The sequence below is a fragment of the Dreissena polymorpha genome, chromosome 3 (genome assembly GCF_020536995.1).
Source record: "Dreissena polymorpha isolate Duluth1 chromosome 3, UMN_Dpol_1.0, whole genome shotgun sequence".
Lineage (NCBI taxonomy): Eukaryota > Metazoa > Mollusca > Bivalvia > Myida > Dreissenidae > Dreissena > Dreissena polymorpha.
In genome coordinates, this window is record NC_068357.1 from 96630014 (window position 1) to 96647725 (window position 17712).

Here is a 17712-nt window from a genome sequence, read left to right on the forward strand (position 1 = left end):
GATTTATATTGAATTTGTGCATAAAAAAGCTTTTGAAAGTAAATAAACAACAACTACAATTAATTGTAGCTATAGTCAATTGCTTTGATTTGAAATTATCTTTTTCATATAGGATTTTCTTGTCAAGAAGTTGTTGCACAATGAAACCAAATTTTGACAGTCTTGTCTGTCAAACAAGAATTTGCAAAGGCTTTTATAAAGATAAACAATTCAACAGTATTTTGTATTTATTGATACATTTCCTTTCATGTCTAAAGTGAAGCTGTAAAAGATGAAATGTTATCTGATGCAGAAATTATTAATTGTGTGCAGATCCTTCTGTTCACACTCTTCCTGTATGGGAAAGTAAATCATAAAAAATAAACATATGATTCTTAGAATTTAATTGATCATAATCACACAGATGGTGTGTATTCAACTGTGAAATGTAATTGAGCACCTGCAAAATGCAAGTACAAAATCAGATGTGTGAGTTAATTTTGCTGCTGTTCGTGATTTAAAAGTACATAAAGATAACAAAATATCATTGTTACACAATTCTCAATTTTGTTGCAAAGGGAGCTAACAATAGTATGAAGGGAAGAAGCAAATGAACACTCAGATGTTGATATTGTTGTTCCATCAGAGAAATTTGCCAAGCTGACCAGCGATTTTAACCCTTCTTTATAAAGTACCTGTAAAAGGTACTTTCCCAATTGAAGAAAAACTACAAATTTCCCAATTGCGGTCTAAAAAATTCCCAAAGGGAAGGAAAATTTTGTCCATTTTATCCAAGAGTGCATTATCTGCAATTTAACAATTAAAATGAGCACTGACACTGAACATTTCAAGCAAAATGAATGTTAATCAATATTTGAATTGATTTGTGCTATTGATATCAAGCAATTAAAAAACACAATTAATTCCCAATTGGAAGATTTCCAGACCCGAATTTTCCCAATTTCAGGGTTTTCACGCTAATTTTTCCCAATTGGTAAGGTACAGGTACTTTTCCCAATAGCGGAAGAAAACTGCTGCTGACAGACACTCAGACAGGTACACATTGTTTACAGGCTGATATACCTTCAAATTCAGTTTTTTAAGTATATCATGCACATTTTCGCAAAAAAAAAACAGCATTAAGTCTATTTACTACTCCTAAAAAAGTGGCAAGATGAAAACAATTTAATTTTGCCAGATTAAACTAAGACTCTCCCAAATATTTGCACAAAAACTACAGGTTGACTTCAATTAATGTATGTCTTGATTTAAAAAAAAACATGCACATTAACTTTTTACGCGACACTTTTTGAAAATATTAGGTATGGTAAATGAATCATAATTATAATGTAAAATAGGCAAAGCTCAGCTGGCACAATAACTTTGCTTGGCACGTCACTGATGTAGATCTTTCTGCAATATCACAAAAACAAATTTAGTTTTGTTTAATGTAGAATGAAAGTGATAATATCATGGAAACTTAAAATAATCAAGTTGCTGATGGTACTGCAGTTGTTTGCTTTTGTTTAGTACATCACTTTGGTGTACAGTAAAATGCATATTTGGTGGTGCCTAAAACATTGGACATCATCATCAAAATAAGTTAAATAACCATGTTTGTTGTTATTGTCATCAAAGTGACCATTATGTTATCATATCTTCACCGTAATAATCAAGTCATTTATAATTATCATCAGAAACTGAATAGTCAGCAGCGGAATTTCCACATCACAAAATATTCAATATTTCCATCATCAGTCAATGCCCATTTGCTTTGGTATGGAAATACCAGGATTACTAATGTCTGGTTACTGAATTATTGCTTTGAAACATGTGATTACGGGTCATACAATCATAATGATGATGTATCGTGAAGTATATGCTGCTAATAGTGATAGTTAAAGTGACAATAATATCTTGAGGGTTGAGATTATTGTCCCCTACCGGGGAAACCAAAGTGAGCATTAAGTGCCTTCCAAAGGTTTATATGTATTTTTGAGTTGAACACTGATGCTTTGATTACAAAAAAGTGCAGTGCAACAATACGCAATTCAGTTAGTTAGTTTTTTTTTCAACAATAGCAATACTTATAACAATCACTACTATTTTACATGTAAGAGGTCTGTTTACACAAGTAATGTTTAATAAAATTTGTGCATTTTGATTTAATTCAATTATTTAATAATTTGAACATTCCTGATTGTTTTATCATTCAATTGCATGTTTGTAATTTTATTTTCAGTGCACTTCGTAAAAGAAATATATACTATCATTAATAATTCTGATCAATGAGTCAACTCAATGTTCACTTAGCTCTTGTGTAATAAAATTTATCTGATTTCAATAATGTTGCTAAACTTTGATCATAATTGATTAATACTCAAGTCTGAGTACCATCTGTGAACATGTATAAAAACGCAATTGTGTTAATGTGTTAGTAATTATATAAACAAACATTTTGCTCTGCATTAATACTGAAGATGTACATGTATGTCTTGTGTCAGACTGTTATTAATCTACCTCATAATTGGTTTCTATACAAAACTATACATTCTAAGACTTAACCTCGTGTCATAAAAAAGATCTTTACAAAATAAATTTTGAGAAGTGTTTATTATCATCATTTTTTTTTCAATATTATGTTTGCTAAGGTTTAACTTATACAGTTGGTTGGGAACATATTATGGGGAACTATATGTCAAGATAAAAAAAACAAAAAAGACTTCTTTTTAAAACCTTCAATTGGGAATTTTAAGTCCCATTTGGAACAAAATATATACTTTGTAACATTGGGCATTGGGCAAAATACCAGCTCTAAATTTGAACGAAAAAACCCCACTTATTGTGTCACCTATTTTTGTCAGATGTTATTACATTTACTGGTAGATGACAATTGCTCATGAGTTGACACAGATCTCACAACTTGCCAAGAAACCCATTTTAAGTAACGTAACAAAAAACAATGTTTATAATGTCAAGTGTTGGTATTTAAAAAGTGCTGTACTGTTTTAGTTAGAATAGCTTGTAAACCTATCTGAAACCTATTAAATTACCTTTCTTTATTGTTCTGCAGCATAAAGGTTTTATTTCCTTGGTAACCAAAATATGACCCTGATTAATAGATATTAAGTAATGGCTCTATGGTAATAAAACAGTTTTTGCGGTATTGATTTTCACATAGTTTGTACAAACTGCCACCGTTTAGTCAGTATGAGGAATACTCTTATCCCACTGCTGAAACTCCAATAATAGCAATATGGAAATTGAAATGACATTGACAACTGTGAACATGGGCGTCATTTTCTGTGTAACCGGTTCCACTATTTTCCTGTCCTATCACCCGCTGGCTGACTCCAATAAAATGCTATTATGGATGAGAACCGATCCATTATCATGAGAGGCTGTTGCCACTACTAGCCGCTCACGCAGGGCCATCCTAGATGTCTTATTGTACACCTAAACGCTTGCAAAAGTTGATAATTGTGCTGTTCCTTTCTGAATCTGATAAATATTGTGCTAAATAGTGTTTGCCATGAACTGTATCATTTAAATAATGATTTTATGTTTTGTTTTATCATTATGTATAATATACTTCCTGCATTTCTCAAACTGTGAATAATCATATTCCATTTAAGCTTCCCCAACATTTATAAAGAGCTTAATTTTCAGTAATAAGTCACAGATATGCAATTCTTGTTCTTTAGTTGTTAAGTTTATCACGTTCAATAACCGAAGTTAACAATGATTTACAAAAAACAAAAACGCATACTGAGTTTGAGAAGTTTATAACCGAGATAACATTAATAAAGTAATTTATTTGCTGGTAAATACAAATTCCCATGTCATGATATGTATGTAGATTTACTTACATACATGTTTGTGTATAAGTACAACTTAGTAACTTGCAGTCTGTTCAGGTTTTATGCTGTTTGCTGCTCATCAGTATTTAATTAGGGTTGGAGATAAAGCCTTAAAAACTTGAATCTAATAAGAAAGGTCTTAAATTAAATATAACTTTCTAAGGCACTACAAATGTGTTATCGTATTTAAGTGGTAAAGGGTTAACAAATTGGACCTATGAGATCTTATCAATGTAGCCCTGATATCATTCATAGACTGGCCTTAACATCCTCTAGGTTATCAAGCTCAGATCATACCACCACGACCAAGTATTACCGGAAATAGTCCTTGTGGGATGTAGTTGTACAAGCATTCATACAATTGGCTTTTGTATCTGAACTGTCATTACATTAAGTGTTACATGCAACCTAGTCTTGCTGTTTACAAGCACTTTGTTTGTGTCATGTGAACCAGATTTGGAAGATCACGGAGGTGTAAAATCATTAATAATTGTCTTGGTCTTTTGTCTGTCCTCCTGTCGTCCTTTCATCTTTCCTTCTGTCTGTCCTTCTGTCGTCCTTTCATCTTTTCTTCTGTCCGTCCTTCTGTCGTCCTTTCATCTTTCCTTATGTCTGTCCTTATGTCGTCCTTTCATCTTTCCTTCTGTCTGTCCTTCTGTCGTTCTTTTGTCTTTCCTTCTGTCGTCCTTTTATCTTTCCTTCTGTCCGTCCTTCTGTTGTTCTTTCATCTTTACTTCGGTCTGTCCTTTCATTTTGACCTTGACCTAATAATCTAAATGAGATATTTCTATTTAAGCAAAACTGGTGCACATGTGTTTATGATTGATTTTAACTACATCAGGTTGCACGTTTCTTGATACATGCTATAAATAGTCATGTTCACATGTTGTTGTATGTAGATTCATGTTTAAACCTTGTTTTAACTCATATCAAAGATGATTACAAAACAAATCAAGTCTTCTTTAAATAACAATGATGCTAATGTTGTGGTAGTCACAATAAAAAAATTCTATAGTACATAGCACAGTAATTAAAAAAATGTATATGTTAAATGATAATTGTCACGAGCATTATAGCTGAGTGCTTCTGCAAAGATTAGAAATCAGATTTGTTGGTAAGCTGCTGTGGTCCTTGAAAAGTGTTTTGTTTTCGTTCAGATTCTGAAACAGTATACGGCCCCATTCCAAATTGAAAAAGTATATATTTTTCCCAAATGGAACCAAATTTGTAAGAAAACAACAATGCTAATTTCCCAATTTGAGGCCAAATTTAAAGACTGCGTTTTTTCCCAATCCAAAGGGATGCAGCCCCATTCCAAAAATGGTGAGAAAAAACACTGATGCAACAATTACTCTGATATTCTGTGAGTAATCCATAAACATTTGTTAGAAAACTTAGAGCAGTGCGAAACCAGTTTAAATGGGAACTGTTATGGTCAAAAGTTCACACGTAACTATTTTAAACAACAATTGAAAATCATTTGCATCTATAGATATTCTAGCTGAGATTTAAATTGACCAGTGGCCAAATAAGGCTCATTGGGTCATTTTCGACCTGAAATGGCTTGAAGTCACCTGGGGGTGACTAGAAGCCGATTCATGTCACCCTGGGGTGACTTCAAGCCGACTGGGTGACTAGAATCGGCTTGAAGTCACCCCAGGGTGACATGACTCGGCTTCTAGTCACCCGCGCCTGTTAATAACCTTTCACTTATGCCTGGTGTAAACAGCACCTGGTACAAAATTGGTTTCTTCTGCATATTAAATCCATTTTCATGGCACAGTTCAATATTTTACAATTTCCAAATCTTTTAATACTGTAGTTGACAGGATACTGAATTCCACATTTGTTGAAAAAGCAGCTATTGTAGAAAGTCAAACTGACATTTTTGAAGCACTTTTTAGGGTAATTTCACAGCTTAAAAAAAGCAATTTATGGGTAGTTGACCTTCAACAAGACTTTAATTAAAAACTTATATGACAGTATCTGATGAGAAAGTATGATAATCATAATGCTTTAATAATCCATTAAGTATCAAATTAGTGAGTCTATGTTGAAATAATTATTTCAAATTAAACAGCAGCGTTAAGGATTCAATAAATACCTGTACATAAATGTATTTAACCCATTTATGCCTAGTGGACTCTCCCATCCTTCTAAATTGGATCAATTTATTTACAAAATTAGGGATGTCTAGCATATTTATTTCTATATTTGGAATATTTCTTAGAGAAATTCCTTTAAGCAAACAGCGCAGACCCAGATGAGACGCTGCATCATGCGGCGTCTCATCTGGGTTAAGGCTGTTAGCCAAGGCCTTTTTTCTAGAAGCTAGGCATAAATGGATTTAAGGACACACTGTGGTCTTTATCTGTCTGCACAATTCTTACAAAGATGCTGTCTGAATTTCAATTTATTTTTCTGACATGGAGATGTTAAATGCTCTTGTTCCACAAAATATTTGACTTTATTAAAGCAAACTAGACATAGTAGGGATGTTTCCTTTAATTAAGCAAAGTAAAAGTAGATAGAAGATGATGAAAAAAGACCAACAAAAGGGTGGTCCACTGAAATTGCTTTTCAGTTCATTTGATTTTGCTAGCCTGGAGGACAGACGGTCCACTGCTTCAGAATTATAAACCTGAAGACTGCACAGGTTATTTATTATAAACCTTGAAATTGTATCTATATTATATATAAATGTTAAGGTTTGAGGAGTAATTTTTAAGCCTGTTTCTTTTGCTCAAGCACCAATACTTGGTGTATTTGAGAATGATAATATGAACATTAGAAAAGTTGAAGTCAGAGAAACAACAGAAGCTGAAAGGCATACACAGTATTTATAACAAGACTTCAATCTATGCAACGCAGTAACCATGGCAATCTTAGAAATATTTAAAGGTTTTGTTGAAGAGACAGTCCATGCATGAAAGTGCTCTGTATTAGGTGTATAATAATATTAGTGAATGTATTAATACTTGTTAAACGTTGAAGTTTTGTTACTATGTCATATAATTTTATCACATAGATATATACCGATTACGATATATACACATACCAGCAATTTGTTTCTTCTTTATAAAGTACTGGAAAACGGCACTTTCCGAATTTGGAAAAAAACTACAAATTTCCCAATTGCTGTAAAAAAATCCCAACTGAACGTTTAAAAAAAAGAAAGAAAGAAATGTAATTTTTTTTAATAATGATATTTAGTTTCCCTATGAAGCTCATAATGGCTTGAACCAAAGTAAATATAATATTGACAATTTCACTACACATAGTTATCAATTTTAAAGTATTTGGGAGCAAATATTCAAATTCACCAATTTCCCAATATGAAGACTTCACGACGCGAATATTCCCAATTTCAGGGGTTTTCGCTCATATATTTCCCAATTGAGCTGGAACCGGTACTTTTCTCAATTGGGCAAAAAAATTGCTGCATACATATACAAATCTTGCAATAACACATAAGCTTGAATTTCACTTCATGTAGAAGCTTAACCCTTCCTATCAGAAGCAAAGTGAAAATGGCTTTTGCAACCAGCATAAAACCAGAACAGCCTGCATCGAGTAACAAAGTAACTTGCAGTCTGTTCAGGTTTTATGCTGTTTGCTACTCATCATTATCTTAGGGTTGGAAATGAAGCCTTTAAAACTTGAATATAGTAAGAAAAGTCTTTAATTAAATTTAACTTTCTAAGTGTCTCCAAAAATGCGTCAAAATACATATCTAAGTGGTAAAGGGTTAAGTGAAATGTTTTTGAAAAGATTTGTCACATGACTGTAGATTTCAGTAACATATGGTGATAAAATACAGTTTTTAAGCATATTTAGCTGATCCAATGTCCATTTTGGCGAAATATGCTTTATCTAATTGATTGCAAAGTTTTTTCATATGCTTTAAGGGTGTGGTCAAATTATGTTTTACTGTATTGCATCAATAGAAATGGGCAATTATTTTAAAATATAAGCTTCCTGAATGTTTATTATAGCATACAATGATGTTGAGTTCATTGGCTTTATTGTATATGTTCAATATGTCAATTATATAATTGTATTGCAATAAGTGAATCACTGTTTTATTTATGAAATTATGACAAGAATACAATCTTAAATTTTTGTATAATCAATCATATTGTATGAACATTTCTGCAGTATGTGCAGCCTAGAAAGATTTCAAAATACCAACATTGGGAGTTGCTTTTGTTTGTTTTGTTTTTTCTTCTGCAAGACTATCATGCTATGTTGCTTGCAGTGGCAGAGCTTTGCATGCTCAAAGGTCAAGGTCACATTATCAGTTTCAAATAATTACGATATACATGTACATGGCATTCTTTACAACTGGCGCAATATGTTGCATCTTTTATTCATGAATAGTTGAATAGCAACATGGCATTGCAATTCTGTATTGCCTTTCCATAGTCGCATACAAAGTATGCTTCCATTATCTTACATATGCGTACCTTGAAGTGGCATCTTTTAGTAAGAGTTTTTGTAAGAATTAATCATATGACTTCTGCTTTTGCATATTACATGATGTATGGGATTGAAAAACTCAAATACCATTAGTGGCTTCTGCCACTGCCTAGCCATCAGATAAACACAATTGATGGATTATGCAGGTATTTATCCATATGCAAATTATTTATGAATAATTTATTATTCTTTTTGATATGATCCATATTTTGTTTGGCATAAATTTTGAGGCATACATTTCTGAGTACAAATCAACTTGGCCAAGTGATTCACCAGATTATTGTGAAAATGTACTTAGTGTTCTGCAGTTTCTGAACATTAATCTTTCATTTCCCAGTTTGACTTAATATTTAATATTTCTGAATATGAATGAGATTGTAGATTTATCATGTGTCATTGGTTTGCAGTCTGGTTTGTGGCCATAAATCATAATTTGTTTCTCATTAACCGCTAATGATTGATTTTCTGAAATGATTTTTTTCCTTTACCAGAATTGTTTATATCCCCACATATTTAACAGCACAATGTGTTACGGTGATTGTTTGTGATTGCCTTTTGTCCTTTTCTGTTGTGCTCTGTGTTTCATCAACATTTACCTTGTTGACACTCTAGAGGCCAAATTTATTGTCCAATCTTCATGAAACTTGTTAAGAACATTTATCCCATTGATATGTTGTTATTTTATCAGTTTTAAAATGGCTATATTTCAGTTATAAAAGATTTAAACATGAAACTCCATGGATATATAGATAGATATAAATGAGGAGAAATGCCATGCATACAAACCATAACCATACACTTACTTAAATCAGATTTATTGCCCTTAGTTAGAATTCTACCATCCCTTGCAAAAAGTTAACCCACTTTCATACCAAAACACACTTAAACCAACATAAAACTGTGTTTTTTCTAAGTTTTTCTGAGCGGAAGTTGGTTTTTGCTAATAAAAGCGAGTTTTATGTGAGCTAAACTGTGCTTAACTGAGTTTAAAGTTGGTTTTTTAAAGTAGATGTGTGTTAAAGCGAGTTTTTTTGCTGTAAGAAGTTGGTTTTTTATGTGTCAAAAGTGAGTCTTTTTATTTATGAGTTGGTTTATGTGTGTTTAAGTGTGTCTTTTTGTTTCATAAGCGAGTCTTTTACAACAGAAGTGGGTCTTTTTATAAACAGAAGTGGGTTAAAGCGAGTTTAAGTTGGTCTTTTTATAAATAATTTGAAAGCCGCAACAAGGCTAAAAGACTCACTTTAACACACTTATCAATAAGTTGGTCTTTTGTTTATTAACATAACTCAACAATAAAACAATAATTCTTCAACTAGGTCTTTGTTTCATGTTTATAGCCATATATTATCAAGGTGAATTGTAAAGGGGCTTTTTTACAGCTTGTTTGCCATTGCACCTTTTGTACATTTATGGGCTCCCCATAATTTTAAGGAAACATTGGATAAAAATTGCTCTTTCAGAACATCACAGGTTCACAGATACTATAAAAATGTTAAAATGTTCAAACTTAGTTTTATACCTGAATATGAAATTGTTTGTCTTTCACTTTGAATCAATACATAAATATTAAATATATTATAAGAACAATCACACATCTATAAAAATGTGAATACTTCCATTTAATTCATGTTCTTTGGAGAATTCAATAGACTTACAGTGTGTTTTTTTATTCATTTTTTGAGGGGGAGAGTGACACTATTTCTATAATAAATAAAACTAGTTTCAGTGTGAAAGTGTTGATTAATATATGGAAACTTATGTGGGCTTGCCAGCATCAATTATATCTCCTCAACATAAAAACAATAACTATTTTAACTTTCTTATACTGATATTTAACCCCAATACAATTAATGCCTACCACATTGACCTTTAACATACAATTTAAAAGGCAATAAAAATAAATAATATTTATACTATTAATATTATTTGCTAACACCATTCAGCATGTTTTTTTTTAATATTCACAATTAAATATAATATGCTAAGGGTGCTGTGTATTATTCAATAAATACATATATGTTGGTGTTGAAATCAGTAGATATTTCTCAGATTTAGTAATTGGCTGACACACATAAGAGATTAGCCCCCCCCCCCCCCAATTAAATCATAAACATTAATTCTTATCACAGTATCAGTGCTCCATCTATAGGCCTAACAAAGGGGTGTTGATAGACTTTTGATTGGCTGAGCCACCATCTATTTGAAAACAAGCGACTTTGATTGGCTGGAGACAGGAAGTTATGTTTTGAAAACAAAGGGGGTTTTCATCAACTGACTTTGAGCTTTAAGGTATAATTGAGTAACATTAAGACTTATAATTCTAGTTTAAAATGTCTTGAATAACTTTCAGCATGAAGTATTGTGTGGTGAAAACAATGTGTATGTACTACAATGTGTAAATCAACAATAAGTTTGTTGCAAAGGAGATTCAAAGTGGATCATGTTAAAGTGATATGGTCTCATAATTCATCAACTGCCTGTTATCTTGGAATACTGAAGAACAGTTGTTTTAGGTTTGTATTTTCATTTTTACATCACTTTTTTATTTAGTTTTATATTGAATTAATTATGATCATTATCATATTTATGTATTGTCACTGGGAAATGTAAATGGATAAGTATAAATGTAATGCAATTATAAGGAAAAACAGCACCATTTGAATAATTATGGCTGTATTTTATGATTATTGTCATCTTAAATGTTATTTATAACTATTTCTGGTCATTAATGAACAGATTTCTTTCCCACATATTCAATGAAAACTTTTATATTTTAAATTTGAAGGTTAAACTCCCAAGGTGAAATTTACATTGATTGGAAGATTCTTTGGATAGAATATTCCTGCCAAAAGACAGCAGAAGGGGGACTAACTGATGTATGGATTTTGACACCAGATTTTACCCTGCACGAGCAGCCCAACTTGAGTAGATCAGGAGTGGGAAAACCGAGCCCTGTCCTTGACCAAGGAAAGTTGGATTTGTTGAGAGGTAAAACTATACAGGTTTTAGCATTTGAAAGGCGTCACACTTCCGACCAGTCCACACAGCCAAATGAGACCACATATCTTGGTACATTTTCAAACAGTATTTTCTACCACACGTAATTTCTTTTAATTATTTATGACAAGCGTTAAGTCACATGTGATCACAGGATTTAAATTGCAAAAATAAACAAACAAAAACAACAAGCAAACAAACTTGTTTTGATTTAAATTAATAATATTTATAGTAACAAGATATACCATAACAGCAATATTTATCACTTACATTATAAAATATCTTTCAGGACCTGATCTCAAATGAGATCATGCACAAGACGCACCTCGCAAAGGCCATGACAGTATAGTTTTCAGACCTGATCAGCTGGTGACTGCTCTATGAAGTGCTGTTCAACCTCCCCTAAGGGGGAGATTCGAGAGGGTCTCCTGATTGCTGAACACTACGCCATGGTTGGTATGATTCTTTTTTATAGGGAAAAAGGGGATTTAAATATATAGGTGTTCTACTGCCTCCATATTCATTTTGAAACAAACATAATGCAATTGATTCAAATTTGACTCCAGCACATAATCTGTCTTGCGTTAATTTAATACTACTGCTAAAATTTAAGAGTTACTAAAAATTGTGTTTGTTTAAAAAAGTTTTGAGAATTTAACACATAGGCAGACAAAAATAACCTCAGTATAAAGTTAACGATCAAGCTCTAATTTTGAACGATATAAAAAATTCAAGCAACAGTAATTTGCCTCCTTGTTTCAAAAACCTCTTTTGAAATCCTTCTTATGTAGATGATGTTAAAATGGGATATCTGAACTGATGATATTGATGTAAAAGTTTATTCCACCAAAATCAAGTCATTCAGATCAGACTTGATTTGGGTGGAATAAACTTCTACATGTTTTTAGCATAGGTGCTTGCACCTATGCTTAAGGTATATACCACATTTTGAAAATCCACATCGGTCGGTTAACCTTTCTGAAGCCTTACCTGATCAAAAATCAGACGAAATATCTATTTAATTTAGCATTTGGTAATTCTTACAATTTTTTGGGGGGAAACGTTTTTCTAACGTTTTCTTCCAAGAATATTACTGACACCGTTTTTAGTGAATTTTTCTAAGACCGTTTTATGTCAAAAAATCTTCTTATAACCTAGAACAAATTTCGTTCGTAAAACAATTCTGTTCTTGTTGATAGTGACCTCACACCTAATTTAGATCTATATGGGATCCCAATTTCTATTTCCTTCGTTTACTGTTCTGTGAGAGGTCAAATGTTTACATAACTGAATTAATAAGGCCCTGGTTAAAGTATATGGAACATTTCATCGGTTAATTATAAATAGAAATTAAAACATATTCTCAGCAGGAAGTGGGGCATAAAGCACTTTTATTCTTTGAAAATGTGTAAAAAATGGCGGAGTACGATGAATGTTTTCTGATTTATGACATGGATTCTGACGTGCCTTTCTATGGATTTGATGAAGTAGAGTTTAAAAGTAAGAGATGTGTTAATTGAAGTTAAAATGTTTTACTTTGAGCCAGAAATTTACGTTACGAGTAGAGTTAACGGTTTAAATGTGGCATCGGATTTAATGGATTCGCGTGAATTCTGGACGAGTGCTGTGTCTGTAAAATATTAAATGGAAAGCTGTAAATGTATCAAGTCGGAAAAGAAAACGGATGGTTGCATAATGGTATGCGTGAAATAATGTAATTCTACGTATTTATTTTCATAGTTATGTCATTTTGTAACCATTCACATTCGTCACTATTTGGAATTCCCGTTTCTAAAAATAGGGCATTTTGTTAACAAGGGGGGCGACTCGTGATGTCAGCAATCGTTAAGGCTACAATATACTAAATAATCGAGTCATGAAGGGCTGTACTTTCTGAACAAATCATCATATTTTCCTCGAAGGCATGTTGTACACTTTGTTCTGGTTTTATCGTTTGGAGATATTGATAGGGGAAGCATAGGTGTTCACTACTTAATCCCTGAAATAGGATAAAGTTGGAGATTAAAGTAAAAAATGGCACTGCAAAAGGTTACAATCCACTAGAAAACGGCCGAAAAAGGCGCAAAAACAGTCGATTTTGATTTGAGTCGAATTTGTTTTTGGTTTGAACATGACAAATCTTTTTTATTGCTTAAATCGATTCAGCTAAGAATGCCCGTCAAGAAAAGGTATGGTTATGGGGGTCTCTTTGTGCAAAATGCTGTATTTATTTTCGCTCAAAGTTGTCGCTTTTACATCGAAACATATAAGGAAACTATTTAGTATATTTTGACCTAAACATTTACTTCAGCAGCATCTTCCCTGTATCTTGCAACTATGCTTTCAGCGCCATCGGCGCTCTCGTTTTAATACTGTAATGTACAGTAAAATCCTGCATTGATTGTTCATATACATTTCAGTTGTCATCTCCAAAAAGTTTGCCCTGCCCATATCAACAGTAGAAGAGAACATGAGATGGGCCTTGAGGAGGCTTCGTGTCATGTACTGCGGGGAGAATATATAAACTGTTTAGTGCTGAGCAATATGTTCCTTTGTTCATAGGTGTAAATATGTGTAAAGGGCTATTCCATGAAAAGATAGGATGAAGGATTCCTTAATGTTGTCATTTTATAAATCCGGTACCACCAACACAGTTAAAAACAATTATTATTAATTTTATCCTCTGTATCACCCCTCACTAACTGAAACTGTATATAATCATGGTTCATACCCTTCCTCCCATTTTTACCTGTGGTAGCCCAAAGAGGAGAATGTTAATTATTTTAATTTATTATGTTAAATGTGCTCGCATATTGTGATAATGTATCTTGGGTAGATGTTTTCCTGGTTTTGTTAAAAATGCACTGTAAAAATGTTCACATTATTTGTTTTTTTTAATATAAACATTGTTTTTTGCAAATTGTGTGTGTCTTTTATTTATAATCACATGGGGCTTGTAATGATCTGTTGTGATTTTATCTCAAATAACCTTTTTACCATTAAGGTGTAAATATTTTTTTTTACAAAGGTTACAGGTCAAACAAGCAAAATTTTATGATCCCTTAAGCGAACAAAAGACTCACAAAAACCAACTTAAACACACTATTGTAGACAGAAGTGTGTTTAAGTTGGTTTTTTGTGAGTTTTGGTATGTTGGTTTTTTGTGAGTTTTGGTATGTTGGTTTTTTTGTGGGTTTTGGTATGTTGGTTTTTTGTGAGTTTTGGTATGTTGGTTTTTGTGAGTTTTTTCTGTGTTTAACTCAGTTTAAACCAAGTTGGTAAAAAAACCCACTTTAAACACAGAAAAAACCAACATACCAAAACTCACAAAAAACCAACATACCGAAACTCACAAAAAACCAACATACCAAAACTCACAAAAAACCAACTTACCAAAGCCCACATTTATGTAACAAGTGAGTTTTTTCTGTGTTTAACTCAGTTTTAACCAAGTTGGTAAAAAAACCCATTTTAAACACAGAAAAAACCAACTTACCAAAACTCGCAAAAAAACAACATACCGAAACTCACAAAAAACCAACTTACCAAAACTCACAAAAAACCAACTTACCAAAGCCCACATTTATGTAACAAGTGAGTTTTTTCTGTGTTTAACTCAGTTTTAACCAAGTTGGTAAAAATACCCACTTTAAACACAGAAAAAACCAACTTACCAAAACTCACAAAAACCAACATACCAAAACCCACTAAAAACCAACTGCCAATACCGCTTGGTTTAACACGGATAAAACTCGTGTTTAACTCGAGTTTTACACACTTATTTGGGAAGGGATATATCAAAGGGATTTGCATCCATTCTTTAACAAAATTTATTTGACAGTTGACATCAATTCAACGAATGTGCTTGTTTTAATGCGTTTGGAATGTCACAGCAAATTGTGTTGATCTATTTTCTGGAAACAATGAAAGAAATTAATTTAATGTTGGTAATTTAAGAATTGCAGGTTGCATTAAAAGAGAGGGTTCTCGAGTGAACATTAAAATTTATGTTGACTAAATAATACTTAAATAATATTAATAGATCAAGCAACCAGACTCAACATTTTTAAAGGACTCTGTCTAAATAATGTCACTGCTGTTAATTCAATATTTGCACAATTTGTTGGGGTTTCTCCTCAATTTGCTGAATAAAATTGTTAAGTTCTCCTCATAAAACCCTATTTCCAAAGCAAGGATTTGAGGAGGGATAACTAAATGATTATCTGGGTTACACTTGCATTCTTAATTTTGGCGATTTTTATTTACTTGTCTGTTGCATTTGAGAACAAAATTTCAATGTGCGCCAAAAGTATGAAGAGTTTAAAAGATCTTTATAAGTAGATTGAATTTCAATTTGAAAATCCTTCTCAGTTGGTAGAAACCAACAAAGACAGTATTGGGACTTGTTTTGAGGTGCTAGCTTACATCAATTGAGCGCTAGATAAAATATATATTGTAATACTAGAGCAATAAGAAATATTGCATGTTTAAACACCTGCGATCATAGCTGATCATATTCCTAGTGTGCAGAGAGTGTAACCACTGCTTGACAAGTGATCTGTCCTGAGAAATAATTAAAGATGGTTCCCTGACAAGCATGACATCAGCTTGACAAGACCTCCAAATGTTTTTATTGCATTAGTCAGTGAAAGTAATAATGAGCTCATTACCATGATGGCTGATTGAACATGGGGCAAAGGACATGGCGTGCCCAGTGATTTGTAAATAACTGGAGGAAAGCTTGTTGTTGCATTAGCACTGAGTTGTAAGTTGTCCATGTATAACCTGTGTGTATATTTGTACTTGCTTAAATAGCCATGTTTAATAGGTGAAAATGGAAACTATGTTAGTGTGTAAAAAGGACTGCATAAACTTGAAGTTTAATGAAACATATGACTTAGATTGTGTATCTAATTATAATAATTCATACTAGAAATGGCGCGGCAGAGGCCGACGCGTATCCCCACGCCGAATGTTTGACCTAGGTGTGCCCCAGGGTTGGTAATGGGGCCATGCATAGCTGAGATTGACCGTATTGTCATAAGAGAAGTTCATCATCAATTAGAAGTGAATTGGTGTAGAAATGAAGAAGTTATAGTAAAAGGCAATTTTGGGTGGGTGTGGTCTATGTGGGCGGGGCCCCAGGGTTGGTAATGGGGCCATGCATAGTTGAGATTGACCGTATTGTCATAAGAGAAGTTCAGTATCAATTTGAAGTGAATCGGTGTAGAAATGAAGAAATTATAGTAAAAGGCAATTTTGGGTGGGTGTGGTCTATGTGGGCGGGGCGCCCCAGGGTTGGTAATGGGGCCATGCATAGTTGAGATTGACTGTATTGTCATAAGAGAAGTTCAATATCAATTTGAAGTGAATCGGTGTAGAAATGAAGAAATTATAGTAAAGGCAATTTTGGGTGGGTGTGGTCTATGTGGGCGGGGCCCCAGGGTTGGTTATGGGGCCATGCATAGTTGAGATTGACCCTAATGTCATAAGAGAATTTCAGTATCAATTTGAAGTGAATCCGTGTAGAAATGAAAAAATTATAGTAAATGGAATTTTTTGGTGGGTGTGGCCTATGTGGGCGGGCGCCCCAGGGTTGGGATTGGGGCCATGCATAGTTGAGATTGACCCTAATGTCATAACAAAAGTTCAGTATCAATTTGAAGTGAATCCGTGTAGAAATGAAAAAATTATAGTAAATGGAAATTTTTGGTGGGTGTGGCCTATGTGGGCGGGGCGCCCCAGGGTTGGGAATGGGGCCATGCATGGTTGAGATTTACCGTATTGTCATAAGAGAGGTCCAGTATCAATTTGAAGTGAATCGGTGTAGAAATAAAGAAGTAAATGTAAAATAACCTAAAAAAATGAGTGATAATTTCTGACGCGGCCCCACCCCAACCGCTATAACTTTTGACCCAGGGGTCAGATCAAAATTCCAAATAGTGCAGGGTCGCACATATGCTCATAGCTACCATGTGTGTAAGTTTCAAGGTTCTAGTGCTTTTAGTGTAGGAGGAGATAGTGGCCAGGACGGACGGACAGACAGACGGACGGACGGACGGCGGAGATAACCACAATATCCCCACCTTTTTTTCAAAAAGCGTGGGGATAATTACTCCTAGATTAAATGTTAACATTTTTTTATTGTTTGTATCTTAATTAATTACATTTATAATCTGCTGGTCCATAGATATTTATTAGCTTTCATCAAACTACGCATACCAGCAAATAAACTGTTGAACCGCATGCAATAAAACATTAATTAAATGTTAATTGATGTTAAATAAATTTAAATCTCATCATTTAGTCTGGCACTAGTAATTTTGTTATAGCTGACCTACATTCTATTTTCTCCAACATTTAGTTGAAGATTCAGTTGCAATTGTTTACCTGAAAT

The 17712-nt window shown here is 33.2% G+C and overlaps 1 protein-coding gene and 1 long non-coding RNA gene across 6 annotated transcripts in view; both read left to right on the forward strand.

Annotated features, from left to right (window-relative positions):
* Nucleotides 1-17712, forward strand: part of LOC127875433 (serine/threonine-protein kinase D1-like) — a 126334-nt gene that overhangs the window by 2755 nt on the left and 105867 nt on the right. The gene's annotated exons all lie outside the window — the stretch shown is intronic.
* LOC127875435 (uncharacterized) lies at nt 10395-14523 on the forward strand. 2 transcript variants are annotated; one of them, XR_008047415.1, is made up of 4 exons: nt 10395-10831; nt 11104-11306; nt 11605-11771; nt 13736-14523. It is a non-coding gene; the product is annotated as an uncharacterized LOC127875435 (long non-coding RNA). The 2 variants fall into 2 exon arrangements; XR_008047416.1 differs by having other exon boundaries at nt 11605-11767.